The sequence below is a fragment of the Grammomys surdaster genome, unplaced genomic scaffold, assembly GCF_004785775.1.
Source record: "Grammomys surdaster isolate TR1022 unplaced genomic scaffold, NIH_TR_1.0 65, whole genome shotgun sequence".
NCBI lineage: Eukaryota > Metazoa > Chordata > Mammalia > Rodentia > Muridae > Grammomys > Grammomys surdaster.
Window position 1 is genome coordinate 863,629 of NW_021604567.1, and position 16,966 is coordinate 880,594.

Consider the following 16,966-nt stretch of genomic DNA (forward strand, 5'->3'; position numbering starts at 1 on the left):
GAGGGAGGGAGGGAGGGAGGGAGGGAGGGAGGGAGGGAGGGGAGAGAGAGAGAAAGAGAGAGAGAGAAAGAGGGAGAGAGAGGCCTGACTTCTGAAAATTGTTCTCTGGTGTCCTCCACCTGTGTCCTGTGGCTGGCTGGCACATACCCATACTACACACACACACACACACACACACACACACACACACACCAAATAGACACACTAAACAAGTAAGTTAACAAACAGCATTTGGGAGGCCTTAAGAGAAAGTGTGAATTTTTTATGTGAGTGAGGTTTGAATCACTGGTGTCCACACAATGAAATATTGGAATCAGTATTCCACCGTGGCCTGATGATTGTTGTGTATTATTTATGTCCTTGTGCAGTCTTCACTGAACAGGGCTGGTCTCTGTAACAATAGAGTCCTGTAGAAATGATGGAACAAGACTTTCAAAGCCAGGACGTGCAGCTTCCACTTTGCCCTCTCTCAAATCGCTGGCTCTATCAGCTAAGTCCTATGGAAACATCCGTTTGCCCTGATTTGCCAACCACATGAGTGAGTTACCTCGGGAACAGCCACAACACCAGGACAGGCTTTGCATGACTGCGGCCTGAACTGATGTCCCAGTTATAGCTCTCTATGAGGGGGCCCTCCACGTCAGAGCCATCTAGTCAACACTGTCCCCACATTCCAGACTCTCCAGAATTGTTGGAAACCATTGTCTTCTGTCTGAGGCAGCTGTTTGAGGATCACCTATTTTATATCATGGCATGAGTGACAGAGAGGGGTCCTGCATGAACTAGTACCAACTGGAGAACTTTGGAGAACTTTCTGGCATTTTCTTCCTAGTTTCTCAGTGAGCACCACTATTACTAATGATTAGTTGGGGGTAGGGATGGGAGTATGAAAATCGCAACTCTTCTACTTTTTCCAGTGTTCGTCTTTCTTTCATCCCCATGGAAACATTGTAAATGAGATGGAGCTACTCGGGTACCATTAGAGTTTATTATTATTGTTGTTATTATTTTGTTTCATTTTTTGAAAGTTACCTTTGGCCCTGAATGTATAGGGATCATGTGTATTTAAAGCATGCTCTTTTTGATAGAATGTCTTTTATTGAGCTATAGAATATTTGTATGAGGAACCCAGGGGGTTGGAAACCCCTCTCCTTGCAGACAGAATTGCTTGTCCTTTGTAATGGCTTGCAGATCTGTATGCACTCACTACATGCATAAAGAAAATGGGGCCAGATAGCATACCTAATCTCTCTAAAGCTTGTTCTGGCTCCCAGGCCAATTAGATGAGGTTGGTTTTCATTTATGTTTTTTTTTTGTTGTTGTTATTGTTTTACTTTTTTTTCCTTGGTAGTTTCTAGTGAAAATGATTCTACCCAGTAAAGGCTAAATGCTTTCTTTTTATTATGCTGAGCTGGGTGTGGTCGCTTGACGCTGGAACAGACATGAAACTTTTATTTTATAATTTTGTATATCCCCTGAGGCAATGCTCTGCTTGGATCCTTTGAAATTGCAGGAAATAAATTACCAGTGGGCTCCATTCCAGAATGCATGATGGAAGTTCCAATTCTGATTGGAGTAGACCTCATTTCCAGTGCGTAGGCCATGTGTGAGTTTATATAGGACGTTTGTCTGCTCTAAAACCGAGAACCACTAAGCCTTTTAAAACAGCTTTCTGCTTCGTGGCTGATAAAAAAGGTTTTACTCAAGACTAAGATGTAGTCACATCACTTGTGTTTTTCCTTGAACTTTGTTCCCGATGTCATAGAGTCACTTTCGATTTGAAGTGGTTTCTCTCTAAATACTTAGATGGGTTTTGAGGAATGTGTGGCTTCTCCCTTATCAACTTGAACATTTCGTTCACCAGGTAAGTGCTATTATGTTTTTGTAAAATATGTGGGGTGCTTTTACTCTTAGTTTCTTAACATTAAGTTTCATTTTTGTTTAGTATCTATTTTTCTATCTGTCTATCTATCTATCTATCTATCTATCTATCTATCTATCTATCTATCATCTATTCCAGGTACCTTGGTTGAAGCCTTGTGTTTTCTAGACAAGCATTCTTCCATGGCACTAAATTCTCAGCTGATAATTTTATATAAATTTAAGCATTCAGAGCCAAATTAGGCAGATTTGAAGATGCTTAATAATTTATTTTTCCTTTTCCCTCCCTCAAATGTGAGATTTACTTCCTGTTGGTTATGGGATATTGGCCTTATGAGATGTCTTTGGTTGTCTGCTCTTTTAAGAGTGCTCTTCTAAAGTTGTTAATTTGTGTCTTCAAATAATTACAGATAGTGTAGTGTTCAGAAATTGTAAACTTACTAGTTAAGATACCATTGCGTTCTTACTGGAATTATGCCAATAGGTCTTCACCTTGTGTGTATGGTGTGTGTGTGTGTGTGTACATGTATATGGAGGTCAGAGGTCAATTTTGGGTGTCTTCCTCAGTCTCTCTCCAGTTTATTTACCACCCTTACCTCTCATACATAATATCAATTTAAAATTAATGATCCTATTTAGGCTATTCAACTTCTTACTTAGAAATTTCTGTAACCTTTGGGGCCAAATTAATTCAAATGATGCAAACATTTCAGTTCCTGGCTAGTTAGTTCACGTTTCTTTGCCTGAGAGCATCTTGGAACAGCCTTCCTCTTAATAACCCCCCCCCCCACCACCCCGACTTTGCTGCCTGTGCATAGAAAGTGCTGCCTTTTCCAAGGGCAGGTAGTCTTTTAGTCTGTGGACTTCAGCTTGGGAAGGAGATGGGGTGTGGCTCCAGGGAGGCCCATACCACAGAGCCGGTGTTGCCAGCCAACCTAAGTGGACAAGCATGTGCCAGCATGCAAGCAAGACATTCTCCTGCCCACAACTCCCAGCAAAGCAAAAGCAGAGTCCACATGGAGTCACCAGGAACTTAGCCACATAAAATACTTTTTTCTTTTCAAGAGCTATAAGGGGTGATGCCAAAGCTAATCCTGGTAACCAAATGTGTGTGGTTGCAATGCAGAGCCCTGAAAATAGAATACACCATGGTCTCACGCAGCAGCACAGCACAGTGGCAAGCACGGGTTTGTAAACGGAAGATTGGGGCTTTGAAACTCGATAGGCGGTCAAGCTTGGAGGTGGGGGATAGGTTTTCAATTTTTTTGGAGGCAGCTCTTCAGACAGGTGCAGGGAGTGAGTAATATGCCACTCCCCAATGGTACGGCTCAGCCAATAAGCATCAGGCTTCTCCTTGGTCGTATAGCATGGTCTCTGTGCCTGTCACGAGCTGGATCAGAAACCAAACCCAGATTCCAGGTGTGGTATTCCACAGCCGTTCTGTAATTTGTAATCATAGAAACAGAACGTTCCTCCTCTTATTTCTTCCCTGCCAACAGTTTCTGGGTGGGTGAATGTCAGTAGCTGGAGTTATTTTTAAAGAGGTGAAGCTTGCCGTGCGAAGCTGGGAAGAGGGCGTTTGTTTGCAGAGCAGAGCTGACATCAAAGTGTAGGTTACTGCTCACTGGCTAGGCACTTGTCCTATAACAGGTAATGTTTAACGTGCCAGTCACAAAGATCACAGAAACAGTGTATGCTCGGACATAAGATAGCACCACCTTTTTATGCTCTGGAAGACTGAAAGGCTATACATGCTCACGGACTTTTTTTCTTTCGAATACACTTACGCGGCGGTTCTTGCCACCGCCTCTTTTTGCTGACTATAATTGGACTTTGAAGTTGGGAACTCGTATCATAAAAAAATTGGTAACCTTTGTCTGCGAGCAAGCTCGGCTAAGCAATCACTTTCCAATTCTTTTCACAGGACAACATAAACGTGTTTTTGAAAGCTTGTGAACAGATTGGATTGAAAGAAGCCCAGCTTTTTCATCCTGGGGATCTACAGGATTTATCAAACCGGGTCACCGTCAAGTAAGTCTCACCGGTGTGTTTTACATGGACAGTAAACATACCGTACCTAAATGCTATAAATAGGCATACATATTTAAATTGAAGGTTTGCAGCTTAAGTGAAAATAATTGCCAAGAATTTTTGTGCTTATGGGACTATCTTTCCTCTCTCTGTCTTGTATCTCATTCCAAAATAGACTCTTAAAAAATCATTTTGAGGACTGAGAGTGTGAAACCATTTGTAACTGACACTGTGTCAGGATCTTGTTGCAAATCTCTATACTGACTGAAGTGGCGGTTTATATTTTAATGTTTTCCAGCATGGTCATGCTTGGTTGCTAATGGTGACGCTGTTCATTTTAATTTTGAAGTGAGTTTAGAGGCTGTTACTGTAATTTAAAGGTAAAAATGATCAGTTTAAAAGTAGCTTTTAGGTAGTTGGGAAAAATGACAGGGACAAGTGGTGACAGCCACCTTGGTCATATCTGGCAGGACCATCTTGCCTAGGACGAACAACCTTGTCAGTGGTCGCCTTTAGAATAATGGACCTTTCCCACTGTTTAGTTCTTTGGGCCAGAAAGAATCCACATCCGAGGGCATTCTGCTGGAGTTTAGCTGGACAGTAATGTCCATGTGTGAGTGTATGATTTCAGGAAAAATTCCCCCCCCACAAGTCTAATCTATATCCTGGAAATCAGTAATAAAATTATGTTGCTAGGTAAATGTGACATGGACGTTATATAATTTTGAAATAATGCTTACCTTCCTTATCTGGCCTCTTGAACCTAATTAACATGTTTCCAATCGAGGAAATACGCTTTGTTCTACTTGTAGAAATAGTGAAAATGGAAAACTTTTCCATGCTTTAGATAAAGATTTGTGTGTACTTCCTGTCCCCATAGTTTGGCTTTCAGTCGTTATTAAAATCAACCAGGAAATCTTAAACAGGGACACTGTTTCATGGAGGAAAATAATGCTACAGATTTTTTTTTGATAGTTTTCACTGTCTCCTAACAGTCTAAAAATCTCAGGCAGCACTAGTTGCTTTAAAAACTTACAGTAAATATTTCAAATGAACAACCTGTCCCATGCTGACCCACCTCTTTCTGTGAGGTATTTTCCAAACTCCACAGCAATGATATCTGCCTGGAAGGGTCATCTGTCCACATTTCTGGTGAATTTGAAATTTCCAATCTGAAGTTTCGTTGCTGAAACAACACTTTCACTATATTCAAGGACCTTGTAACATACATTGAAAATGAAAAACTATTTAATTTTCCCCCCCTACTCAGTACATCCTTTCCTAGGACTTATCTGGGTAAAGAAACTTCAGCCTTTGAAATGGTCTTTCCCTTAAGCAGGTGATGTGTATTAAGGCTGAGTGTGCTCTCCCCTTCAGTCATACCGCTTAGAACCTTGGCAGCCTACACTTGAGGAGGCTTCCGGACTGGGTTAAACATGTTCTTTGGCCCCTAATTTCAAGAGTGTTGCATATAGGGCTTGCCTGGAACCGCTTTCAGGAGTGGTTGGGTCTAAAGTGTTGACAAGAAATCAGTATCTGGGCTCAGCCTTCAGTGAAATTAAATTACTGACAAAGTGAAACCGGGATTGTGCGAAGCCAGCAGAACAACTTGTTTGAGTGGAAACCACAAGCTTGTAACAGCAAGGTGTGCCTCACTCGCTCGCTCCTTCAGGGTGAAAGAGCCACTCTCATCCCGCCTGAGAACTTTGCATGCTTGAATTCTGCTGGGCCTTAAAGGGTGAGCTCTGGGTCCTACCGCAGTGAGAGGCTCAGTGTCTCTCAGACAAGGTTGAAGATCACTGGCAATTGACTTCCTTTGTGCTTCGAGAAAGCACATTTCATTATAAGAAACAGGCTTAACGGAAGACAAATGATTGTTTAGTGAGGAGAAGTGTGGTTGTTGGGTTTAGTCTGGATTGTTCTGTAACACACAGACTCCTGTAGGTCAACTCTTGACCTATCATTATTGTAGATTAAAGGACTTGGCTTCGATTAGATCAGTGGTTCTCTTGGGGAGGTAGTTTTTCCTCCCTGGGGACATTTGGCAATGTGTGGTGACATTTTTCATTGTCATAGTTGGTGTGGGGTGCCTAGCCAGTGGGTTAAGGTGACACAAAGTGCCCTGTAGCCCACAGGACAGACTCAACAGGGGAGGCTTTTTCTATTCTGGGTGATAATATTGCTGGGGTTCAGAAATTCCAATGTAGACATAGAAGACCCTCTTTGCCAGCAAAATAGCTATGGGAAGGTGAAGGACTCTGACTGCACAGGCTTGTGACTCTGTTATGATGTCATGGCGTGTTTGCTGTCATCTAACCGTTTCATTTCTGTGTTAGTTCAGTACGCTTATTTCAGGCGAGGCTCCATGTGAGCTCTCTGAGAGCGTCAGCATGTGGAGCATTTCCGAGATCGTTTTACTCAACTACAAACATTTGATTTGGCGAAAATGTGGCAAGCGACATGATTATTCCAAGCGTGGTGCTGTGCCTGAGCTGCACAGACTATCATCTCATGGCACGCGGACATAGGCAGGCCTTGCTGCACGTGCAAAGTAGCCATGGTATACCAAGAGAAAGCAGTAGCCATTAGTACGCTCTGTGTTAAGGAACAGGAGGTGTATAGTCTGTGGGTGGAGGATGCATGTACAGTGGCTACTCAGAGTGAGGGAGAACTGAAGCATGCTGGAGAGTGAGCAGCAAGGACAGAAGCAGTTTGGGAGCTGTTGGCTCTGAGTGGTTGGATGAACTCAGAGCCTAGGACATTGCTCTTCAGCCGGGTGTGCCGTAACATTGAATTTGCAATGCATTCCCACCAATGAAACAGAAGGAGTGCACTCCCCATGCTCTGTAGCCGCACACACTACATACGATCGGTTGATTGAGTTTCCTCACAGGCTTCACTTTGCTGGAAGTAGGAGTTTTCACAACACATTTGAATGATTCCACTCATTTTGGTATTGTGTCTTATCCACAAGTCAGTAGGATCCACTTATACTTATTTATTTTTCTTCCCAAAGAGTTAATAAATAAACTTCGGATTTGATCCCCATGAACGGCGGATGAGGGTTAACCCAGTATGTGGCCATGACACTTACCCCGCGTCTTTATAACCATTTTGCGGAGTTGTCTGCACGGAACTGAACACACATAATCCATGTGGGATGAACGATGAGGTGCCCCCTACCCAGTGACCACAGAGGCATGGCACAGAACACAGGGAGTGCCCCCAACAGGCGTGAAGGTCTTTGTGATGATATCAGGTCAGAAAGAGAGGTACAGAGTGACTGATTATGTTAGAAATTAACTCACTGGAGAAGCCCTTGATCCTGTCTTACAGGGCTCTGAGTTAGTAGCAGGGTCAGGCTCGACATTAAAACTTTGTATGTTTAACAACTTTTGATTTAAAAAGTGAAGGTCCTATTTAAAGCATTGCTTAAAACAACTTTCTTTTTTCTCTTTGTGTGTGTGTGTGTGTGTGTGGTTTGCCTGTGTATGTGCAGGTGTGTTTATTCATACATGCGTGTGTGGAGTCCAGAGGTTGAAGCTAGTGCCTTCTATCAGTTTCTACTTGAGTTTTTGAGACAGGGTCTCTTGATGTCCTCAAACTTGCCAAGTAGGCTAGTCCAGATGGCCAGTGAGACTCCAGCATCTGCCTGCTGTCCATCGCCCAGGGCTGGGTTCCAGGTGCAGGGCCCTCTGCCTGGCTTTTATGATCAAGCTGGCGATTCTAACTCAGCTCCTCATGCTTAGGTCAGGAAATATTTTCTTGACTAGTGAGCCATCGCCCTAAGCTACTCAAACCAATTTCTATCAGTCGTTTTAAGTTGCAAATTTGAACAGCCTGTAAACATGTTTGTTCCCTCCTCCCCCTCGGCTCTGCAGTCTAGATTTTAACACTTCTCCAGATGCATTCTGTTCATAATTACAGAATGGCAGTGCTTTTGAACACAATATTTCAGTAACGAAATTATCTTCTAGTGTAGATTTAGTGCTGCTTTTATTTAGGTCAGTAACACTTTAAAATGTGACTTTAAATAGTGCTGTTTTCTGGTTTTTCTTCTTATGTATTACCTTTAGGGTACAGATAATCAAGATTTTTTTTTTCCTGACCTTAAACACTTGCTAGTTGCCCCAAAAGGAACAGTGATTGGAAATAAAACTAGTATTAATATCTATCCACCACGAAACTTATGGGAAGCTCAAAATGACATTCCAGGTGTTCAAATCTATAGTTTCAGAGGCCAGCTTGATTTTGTCACTGCACTGTGAAGTCATTAAGGCTCCCAAATGGCACTCTGGGCAAACAGTCTGTCAAACGGAGCCTGAGTATGTTTGACTGTCTATGTATTTATTTTTAGTTTTTTCAGCTAGGTAACAATAATATGAGTACTATATATATTAAGATGATTATGTCTTACATTTTTATAAATGTTTGTAGGTGTGTCTCTGTGAATATATGTCATGTGTGTAACTGCTCTCATAGGCCAGAAGAGGGTATTGGATCCTCTGAGCTGGAGTTACAGACAGCTGGTTGTGTGTACCTTGACCTGAGTGCTGGGTGCTCAATCATGGAGCCATCTCTCCAGCCACCATTAATTGTTTTCTTAAGTTTAAGCCTGGTTTTAAATGATTATTAATTTTTTATAAGTTTGTCTTTTAAATGAGTATTTTGCCATCTCCATTTTTGTTTATCTTAAGCAAGCTTAGCACTATCCAAACTTGGATCTGTTCTTGGAGCATTGGTGACTTCCACCTGTCACTGTGTGTTACTATTTTAAGTCCTCCCCTTCCCGTTGACTCTAGAAGAGCAGGCGGAAAGGAAGTTCATTGTGCCGTGTACATCTGTGTCTCCTTGCTCCCTTCTTCAGGGGACAGCAACTTATTGGGAGGGGGACAGTACGTCCTCTGAGAGGTCTGTGACCCTGGTGGAGGCCAGCAGGTGAAGTTGGTGAATGCTTGTCACTTGTACATCCGAGAGTCCTCACCTCTGCTTGGGAGTATGAGGCAGATGACGTTAAGTCCTAGCAGAATGGAGCTTTAATTTGTCCCCGATTTTCTATCTTTCAAGTTCTTAATCTATTTCTGAGAATCGGAAGCTTCTGAGAGTCAGCTCTTCCTTTCCTTTCTCTACTTCAAATCTTAAACCATGCCACTGGGCCTGACTCTGCTTGGTCAGCTGGCTGTGATTTCACACTCTGGTCTGACCAGGGTCTTTATCATCACAGACAACCTTGCCTATATTCATGCTTCAAAGTGTCTCACTCCATGGCTGATCTGATTAGCAATTGACACCAGTCAGGCCATAGGAGTTTGACAGGTCATCACTTACCCCATCAGATAGCAACTGTCTCCTAACAAGGCCCCAGGAGACAGGTACTTGGCTGAAAGACATTCGTCTTGTCTTCCAAATCATTGTCTGTAGGCCCCCTGTTCTCAATGAATCTCGCTTTAAAAATTACATGCCTGGGCACATCTGTAGTCTCCCCAGTGATTGGTTCGTTTATTCATTTCTTTTAGATTTACTTTATGTGAATGAGCATTTTGCTCACATGTGTGTCTGTGAAGGACATGTGCCGGTGCCTGTGGAGTTCAGAGGGGGTGCTGGGTCCCCTGAAACTGGAATTATAGATAGCTGTGTGAACTTATCATGTGAGTGCTGGTTGCTGAACCCAGGTTATCTGCAAAGGCAACAAGTGCGGAGCCATCTCTCCCATTCCTCCTGGCTGGCGTGAGCTACCAACATTAAGTGTTGTTTTTCTTGGAGTTTCATGTTATGTTCTGTTTCTTGCTATGTTCTAGCCTGTTTTAACTGATCATCCATGTGAGGGCAAACATATGTATGCCTGAGCTTATCTCTGAGTAAAAAAGACATTTCATTGAGGAAGAGGAAATTTTGTTTCAGAGAGGTTAATTTACTTGTTTATTATATTAAAACATTGATTGATACAGAATTTTCTGACAGGTACTTAAAATCCACAAATAAGACTGGGTTTGCCTGACAGACAGTCCTACAAATTCTTGGTTGTAGATAAATCCACTGGAGGTTGGAGAAGTAAGTCAGTGTGTAGAGTGCTTGTTGAGTATGCACAGAATTCTAGGTTCAAATCCCCGTCAGCTGGGTATGGTGATATATGCCTATAATCCCAGGGAGGTGAAGACAGGAGATGGGCCAGTGTTTGGCTAGAATTCCAATATAAGGAGAGGATCAGAAATCCAAGACTGTCTTCAGCTACACAATGGGAAGTAGACCATCCTGAGCTACCCAATATCCTGTCTTCTTGATAACCAGCAAAGGAAGAACAGATAAACTCACCAGGTTCCTTGATTTAAAAAAAAAAGTACAGTCATTTGAATTTTTAAATCAAAGAACTCTTCTAACTAGAGGGGACGCAGATTTTCCATTTGTGATCTCTGTGCCCTTATTCATTTACCTTCTCCAAATCACAAAACTATTTAAAAGCAAGGAACATATATTATTCCTTTTATCTTCTGTTACCCAGTGGAAATGTTGATATGAAAATTGGATTATAATTATAATCACATCCTGGGTACTTCAAGATCACACTGCAAAGGTGGGGAGAAGCTGATTTTTCCATTGTCCAGTTTTCCTTTATCCTCAACAGATGCAGAGCTGATCCAGCAAAGCAGTTACTGAACTTCTAGTTTCAATCACCTTTGACTTATCGTTGTAGGGTAATGATATAATATATTACAACACGTTCTGAAACTGCACAGCATCCAAAAGAGGCGAGCTTATCACTCACTCGCCAAGAGGACTCAAAGTGGGAACTTTGAACCATGAGTCTTTCAAAGCAGTTCGTGGAAGTTTTAGTAAATCCTTCGATTGCTGTGAATACATATTTACATCTGGTATGTATGTAATTACATATTTACATTTGTGTATTCACATGAAATACTAGAAACATGGCACAGCCATTTCCTTTCTATGTGCTTATAGTATGACTATGTACTGTCCTCTGTCTGGTGAAATCTGAAATGTACATTTAAGATTTTCAGAGTGGAAAATACGGTGGTTATGTAGGGTGGGAAATTTTCTGTAAAGCTTAGGGGCAAGGAATAGTTTTGAAGGCAGGTGCCCCTGGTGGAGGTAATTTCTTATGATAAGTCACAAACGTTACTTTAATAAGACATTTCACCAACAATTACAGTAAGCCTTCCTCTCAAAGATGGTAGCGTACTGGTAAGCTACCTGTCTGGGTTTGCCTTATGTAGCGTTAAAGATAAGGGTGCCTCCCTCTCTAGTCATGGTGACTGTAACACTATTGAAAGCCATCTGGAGACTGAATACTAAGAAAATCGACAATTCCCTAGTGGTTTGTTTGAACTGTTTCCATGAAACCTCTGGATGAGTTTCGATCACTTTTCTCTGGGATCCAGTAATAAAATTCAAGTGAAGAGTGTCACTTGCTGTGGCCAGAAACATCTTCAATGATTTTTAGTGTCTCCTGTGTTGAGATAACTCCTGTTTGCTGTGGTAAATATTTAATCTCAGATTTCTATCCCACCATAGATCATTCAGTTCTCAGATAAAAGACACACAACTTTTATATTTATGATAAACCTTAAACAGCACTAGAGCTGGGCAGATGTCTACACTCTAAGCAGTTAGTATCGACTTACCTATCAATAACCTTGTTATGAGTTGCCATATTGTGCCTGGACAACTCTTAACTCCAGTTGACCAGCCCTCATGGCTATGTTTTCATGACTCACCTACCCCATGGCATCTTCTCCTTTCTCCACCTTCTTCTCCTTTTGTGGTCCTCCTCAGACACCAAGCCTGGCAACTGAAACTCTGCCTACCTCTCTTCTGCCCAGCTATAGGCTGTAGGCATCTTTATTCAATCATTAGTTTTAAATTAAGGAGAAAGGTTGCATAGCATTACTTGGTGTATGTGAGGATTCTCTCGTTCCTGGGGACAACCAGGGCCAGTATTTAGGATTACAACACACAGCAGCAGACCAAACCTCAGCACTTGTATTTTTAGTGGCCTCAGCTAGGTCACGTTTCCTCCTGGTGAGGGATCAGCTTGCCATCTCTGTAAGCTTACCATCGAGACAAATGGTAATTTCTTGCTTGCACTATATCATGCTCTATGCTAAATTCTGGAACTAGATCACTAAAAATGACAGAGGTGATTGCTGTTTGCCTGAAGTCTAGAAGGTACTAAGTCTTGGATGGCACCCTGCTTCCTGAGAGTGTTGGGGCTGCTTAAAGGAAATCAGCTTGTACATGTACAGCACCCAGCTTTTAGCAAATGTCTAATAAATACTAAAGTGTTATTGTGAACATTTGCATAAACTAGTTACCTTTTGTGATCCTGTGAAAATACATGTGCCTTTGAGGGAGAAGTCAGCTCTGGCTATTTAAATTGTGATTGTCAGTTACGGGTCTTTATTTTTCTGAATTTAGGTGATCTGGAACTCACTCTTTCTACTAGAGATAGATGCTTGACTAGATTTGATTTAAAAAATATTTTATTTTTAATTCTGTGTATAGGTATAGATATATGCATGTGACTGTGGGTGCTTACAGAAGCCAGAGGTATTAGATCCTCCTGTAGCTGCATTTCCAGGTGTCTGTGAATCATCCTATGTGGGTGCTGAGAACTGGGTGCTGATATATTCCAAGAACAGTGTATATTCTCTCCAGCCCTTTAAATAAACACATTAGTAAAGAATTCATGGTCACTCAACTTGACGTAGTCATTAGCATGAAGGGTGTGCTGTCATTTCCATCACATTGCATGTGGGACCAAGTGGTTGTATTAGTCAACTTTTTAAAAATTAAGGTTTCCACTGTATTTCCTGAAAATGTCAAGATTTTAATTTTAATCGAGTTCTCCATTTTAAGAAAGAGCAAACCAGAACTATTTCACAATTCAGAAGATACCTTTGCTGTGCATTCAAACCCTAAAGATACCATTGCTGTGCATTCAAACCCTATGCATTATTGGAACTTACTCCTACTCTTATAACTCCTTTGCACTATTTATTGGCTCATTTTTAATGTCGTCTTCTCTCCTTCCCACTTCGTGAAGTGTCATTTTGGACACAGAGAGGTGACTTACACAGATGAGATCAGAAGATGTCATCAGAAAGGATGCTGGAGGGCTTCCGTTCTTTCTCTTCTTGGAATAGCTGTTCATGATCTTGACTAAGCAAGCTCAAGAGTGTACTGCAAGGCAGTTGTCCACTGAGAGTAAACTTCACTGCTCCTCTGGGCTGGGCCACTTTGTCCCATCAAAGTGTAAAATTATATGATTGGAAGTATTTTTACTCTGAGACATCAGGAATTTAGAGTATAGTACAGTTGAGGGAGAACAAGTGTGGAGACTCAGTTTTATTCACAGACAATGAGAAAGTAATAAAAAACATAGGGACGGTGGCTTTTCTATTGATGCTTTAAAAAAATACATTACAAGCTGATAGGTTTTTTTTTTTTTCCTTTTTAAAAGTACCTGGCTACCAAGTAACAAATAGAAAAGACATAGAAGCTATTGATTGGTTATCATTTGTTTGCTTCTGGAGATTTTAGGCTAATGAAACAGTAAGAGTTCAAGGGAAATTTCCTGCTATAATTTCTGGCATTCTGGGTGAGATTTGGTGGCTGAAGGCGTCATCCTTCAACTCTCAGACACATCCACCTTTTTGTGTCTCTCCTAAAGTAGGTGGAAGATTTATAAGCACCGAAAAATCATGCACAGTACCCCATGCAGACAGTGCCAGTGTTGCTGGAGAGGTACGAAAGAAAAACTCCACCTGTCATGTAACTCTAAGTGGCACGCACTCACTAATATCCTCAAATGTGATTGGTATGATTTTTGTCATGTTATCATCTGAAAAGCATATGAAAGACACACTTTAAAGGAACACAGCTAAGATTAGCCAGCTTTTCCTAAGCTTTAAAGGAAAGCAGGATTTTGTGAGCATGAGAGAAGCACCTGCTTTGAATTAAGCACTGTTTGTGTTCGCCCAATTTCAGTTGTCTACCTAGAGTTTGCTCTGTGGGCTCAGAACAGTTTGGGGGAGACATCCATGAATATATCAAGTAGCAGGGTTTCTGCTGTTTGATTTTTCTGCAACAGTATCGACAGCTGTCAGCTCAAAATGCTCCTGCCTTGTAATTTTTTCTCCTTTAGTGTACCAAGATATGGAAATTCTCCTCTAAGGACCGCTGTTCAGTGTGCCTGTTACTAGGCTGCTTTCGCTTCATCTTGGAGAGAAAATTCTAAAAAAGTGTGTTAACTTACAAAATGCCACCACTAGCTCGTACCACAGATTGCTATGACTTTGAGGAGCCCAGATTGGTGGATTCGCTTTTTCAAAGGGTTGTGTTCCGTGTCTGGGAGGAGACAGTGTCTTAATCTGTAGTGTATTGCTGTTCGGAGGTACCATGACCGTGATAACTCCGATCAAAGGAAGCGTTTATAGGGGCTGGCTTACAGGGTCAGAGGTTTAGTCCATTATCAGCATGGAGGACAGCGAGGCAGACATGGCGCTGGAGAAGTAGCTGAGAGTTCCACATTCAGATCTGCAGGCAGCAGGAAGTGAGCCCCTGGGCTTGGTTTAGGCTTTTGAAGGCCTTAAGGCCTACTGCCAGTGAATTACTTCCCTCCTAATCCTTTCAAATAGTGCCACTGTCTGGTGACCAAGCATTCAAATCTATGAGTTTACAGGGGCCATTCTCTTTCAATGTGGTGGGGCCACTACAGACTGTATGTATGACGTTAGCATTAGCTGTAGGTAGCCATAGTATGCAGTATCCTAGATCAATGAGAAATAAATAAAATGTTCCCTTGTTTTTGTGTAATTAGTAAGAAATGGTGGAGAGTCTTAACTACTTTATTCAAGATTCTGACACCACAACTTAAGCTGTAGGTAGGCCATTGGGTTTGGATATGACTCTTTCCAAGGTGGACAGAAGTAGCGGTTTTGATGGGCTGTGGGTCTGGGGTAGGTTTGTGGTGAGGTATAGGTGGGGATACTCACTGAGTCCTCATCTGTGGACCTTTCCTCTGGTACCTTTTAAACAGCATCCAATGAATACGCAACATTTATCATCTGTAGATTCCAAACCTATAGATAGAGAAGGAAAGCAACTTACCTTGTACCTTGAGCAAAGAAGAGGGAAAGCTTCATTAATTTTGGTTAGGGGTATTAAGGAGCCTTGTCATGATTCATAGCTGTCAATTCTAAGGCCAGCTGGAGTGAAGTGTAGCAACAAGATTAGAAAATCACTGTGTTCCAGGGTCCTGAGCACCTCAGAAATGTTCCTGTCACTCACTCAGGTTTCAACACATTGGATGAGGGTTATCAGACTCTGTCAGGTGGCTCACTGCTTACTTCTAAATGAGACACAGCCCAGCCAGCCAGTCATTCTTCCCTTTGCTTCAGATGCCTGAAGTGAACTGAAGCAGAGAGAAGGCAAACTTCCTCAGCACCATGACCTTGAGCAAGTAATCAAAGTTTGGGCTTTCAGTCACGGGATGTCTCATTCTGCCATGTTGCCTAAACAGACTTAAATAGCATTGGAAATTGGACTTCTATTTTGTTTTCTTGTGCTGTGTGCCTAACATTGTCAAAAGTCTATTTTTAGTCATGCCAGCTTTACCCTAACGTGAATTTGTAAACTTAATTGACATTCCGGCACTCTGCGCCTGCCGAATACCTGTGTGTTCTGATTTTTAGATTCTCTTCCTGCTTTGTTTTAAACTTACTTCCAGTGGAAATATCAAAATGTGTCATCAAATTCAAGATCATTGATCTGTATGATTTTCTAGTTGCAGGAGTGTTAAGTGGTAACCTGTGCGCTTTGGACTGGGTGAAGTATAGTTGAGAAATAACAAAGTATTATTTGAATTTTATTGATAGATTCACATAGATTCCTTTGTGAATTTATGGATTTTGAGCAGGTATTTATGGATGTTCAATCGTATTTGTCCTGGTAATGGAGCAGGCCTGGTATAAGGTGAGGGTTATAAAAGTTTACTAATCTAAATTGCTAGGGACCACACTGCTGCACCTTGACCTTCGTAGACTGGAATGGAACTTGTCTAAAAATAGATCTAATAAATACCTTTTATTTAGATAGTTCCTTGTTTATTGGGTTCTCACTCTGTTTTGCTTAGTTTTTGAAAAGCAACAAAAAAATTGCAGTTACTCTTATCCTTAACTTCAAGTAAACTGGCCTCTGAATACAAATCCAAAGCAAGATATTACATTTGCCATCACTTAGATCTATGAAAATTTATACAAACCTTTAATGGTTGCTAAATTGGAAAGCCCAAATGCTACAGAAAAGATAAGTTGGTTGTATTACCTATTTTACTGGATTAAAGATGAAAAACAACCACTACAATATGCTGCCTCTAAGTCCTGCTATCCCTGTAGCCATTGGAGTTTGAAACAGGTGGTTACCACAGAGCATCAAGTGTAACAATAAATAGCACAGTCTAAGTTCAGTAAGATGAAACTCTGCTGTGGTTACAAGGGGTGGCTCAGGGGAGGGCAGTGGGGGGATGGAGTGTAGTGCAAGGGTGGGGTGGGGGTTGGGATCAGACAGTGACTCAGAAGAGCAAAGTCCAAGGCGTGAGTCAACTCTGAACTCCTTGTAGGGAGCTCCCGTTTGCTCACCAAGCCCTTAGAAACTATTTCTAAGTTCTACATGAATGACCCCTGCTAACAGGAAGAAGTCTTTATGGAACTTTTCCTTTGTCAATGTAGTATTCTAGTCACACAAAGCTAGTAGTTGCCCAAGCTGAAAATATTGCAGGAAAATAAAAATAAGAATAGTTTTCTAAATAACTACGGGATGGGTGCACTTTGATACTAAATCTATCTGAGCTTTATTAGTTATTTATACATTATATTAATATATATATAAAGGAAGAAAAAGATCCTGTGTGCAGGAGTGGTGATTGGAAATGGTGACATTTTGCTTCGTATGATGTGTGTAATCTCCGAGTTGATAGGTCGGTTGCTTGACAGATACGAAACTCTGCTGCGGGACCAGTGTAAAGGGGCTAAAGGCC

General features: G+C 41.6%; 1 protein-coding gene across 3 annotated transcripts in view; it reads left to right on the forward strand.

Moving 5' to 3' along the window:
* The window catches only part of Lmo7 (LIM domain 7), a 130,197-nt gene that overhangs the window by 34,155 nt on the left and 79,076 nt on the right, over window positions 1–16,966 (forward strand). For all 3 annotated transcript variants that reach the window (XM_028771760.1, XM_028771778.1, XM_028771770.1), the window contains exon 3: window positions 3,806–3,912. The gene's annotated coding sequence lies outside the window, so the exon portion shown is untranslated. The remainder of the gene's footprint in view (window positions 1–3,805; window positions 3,913–16,966) is intronic.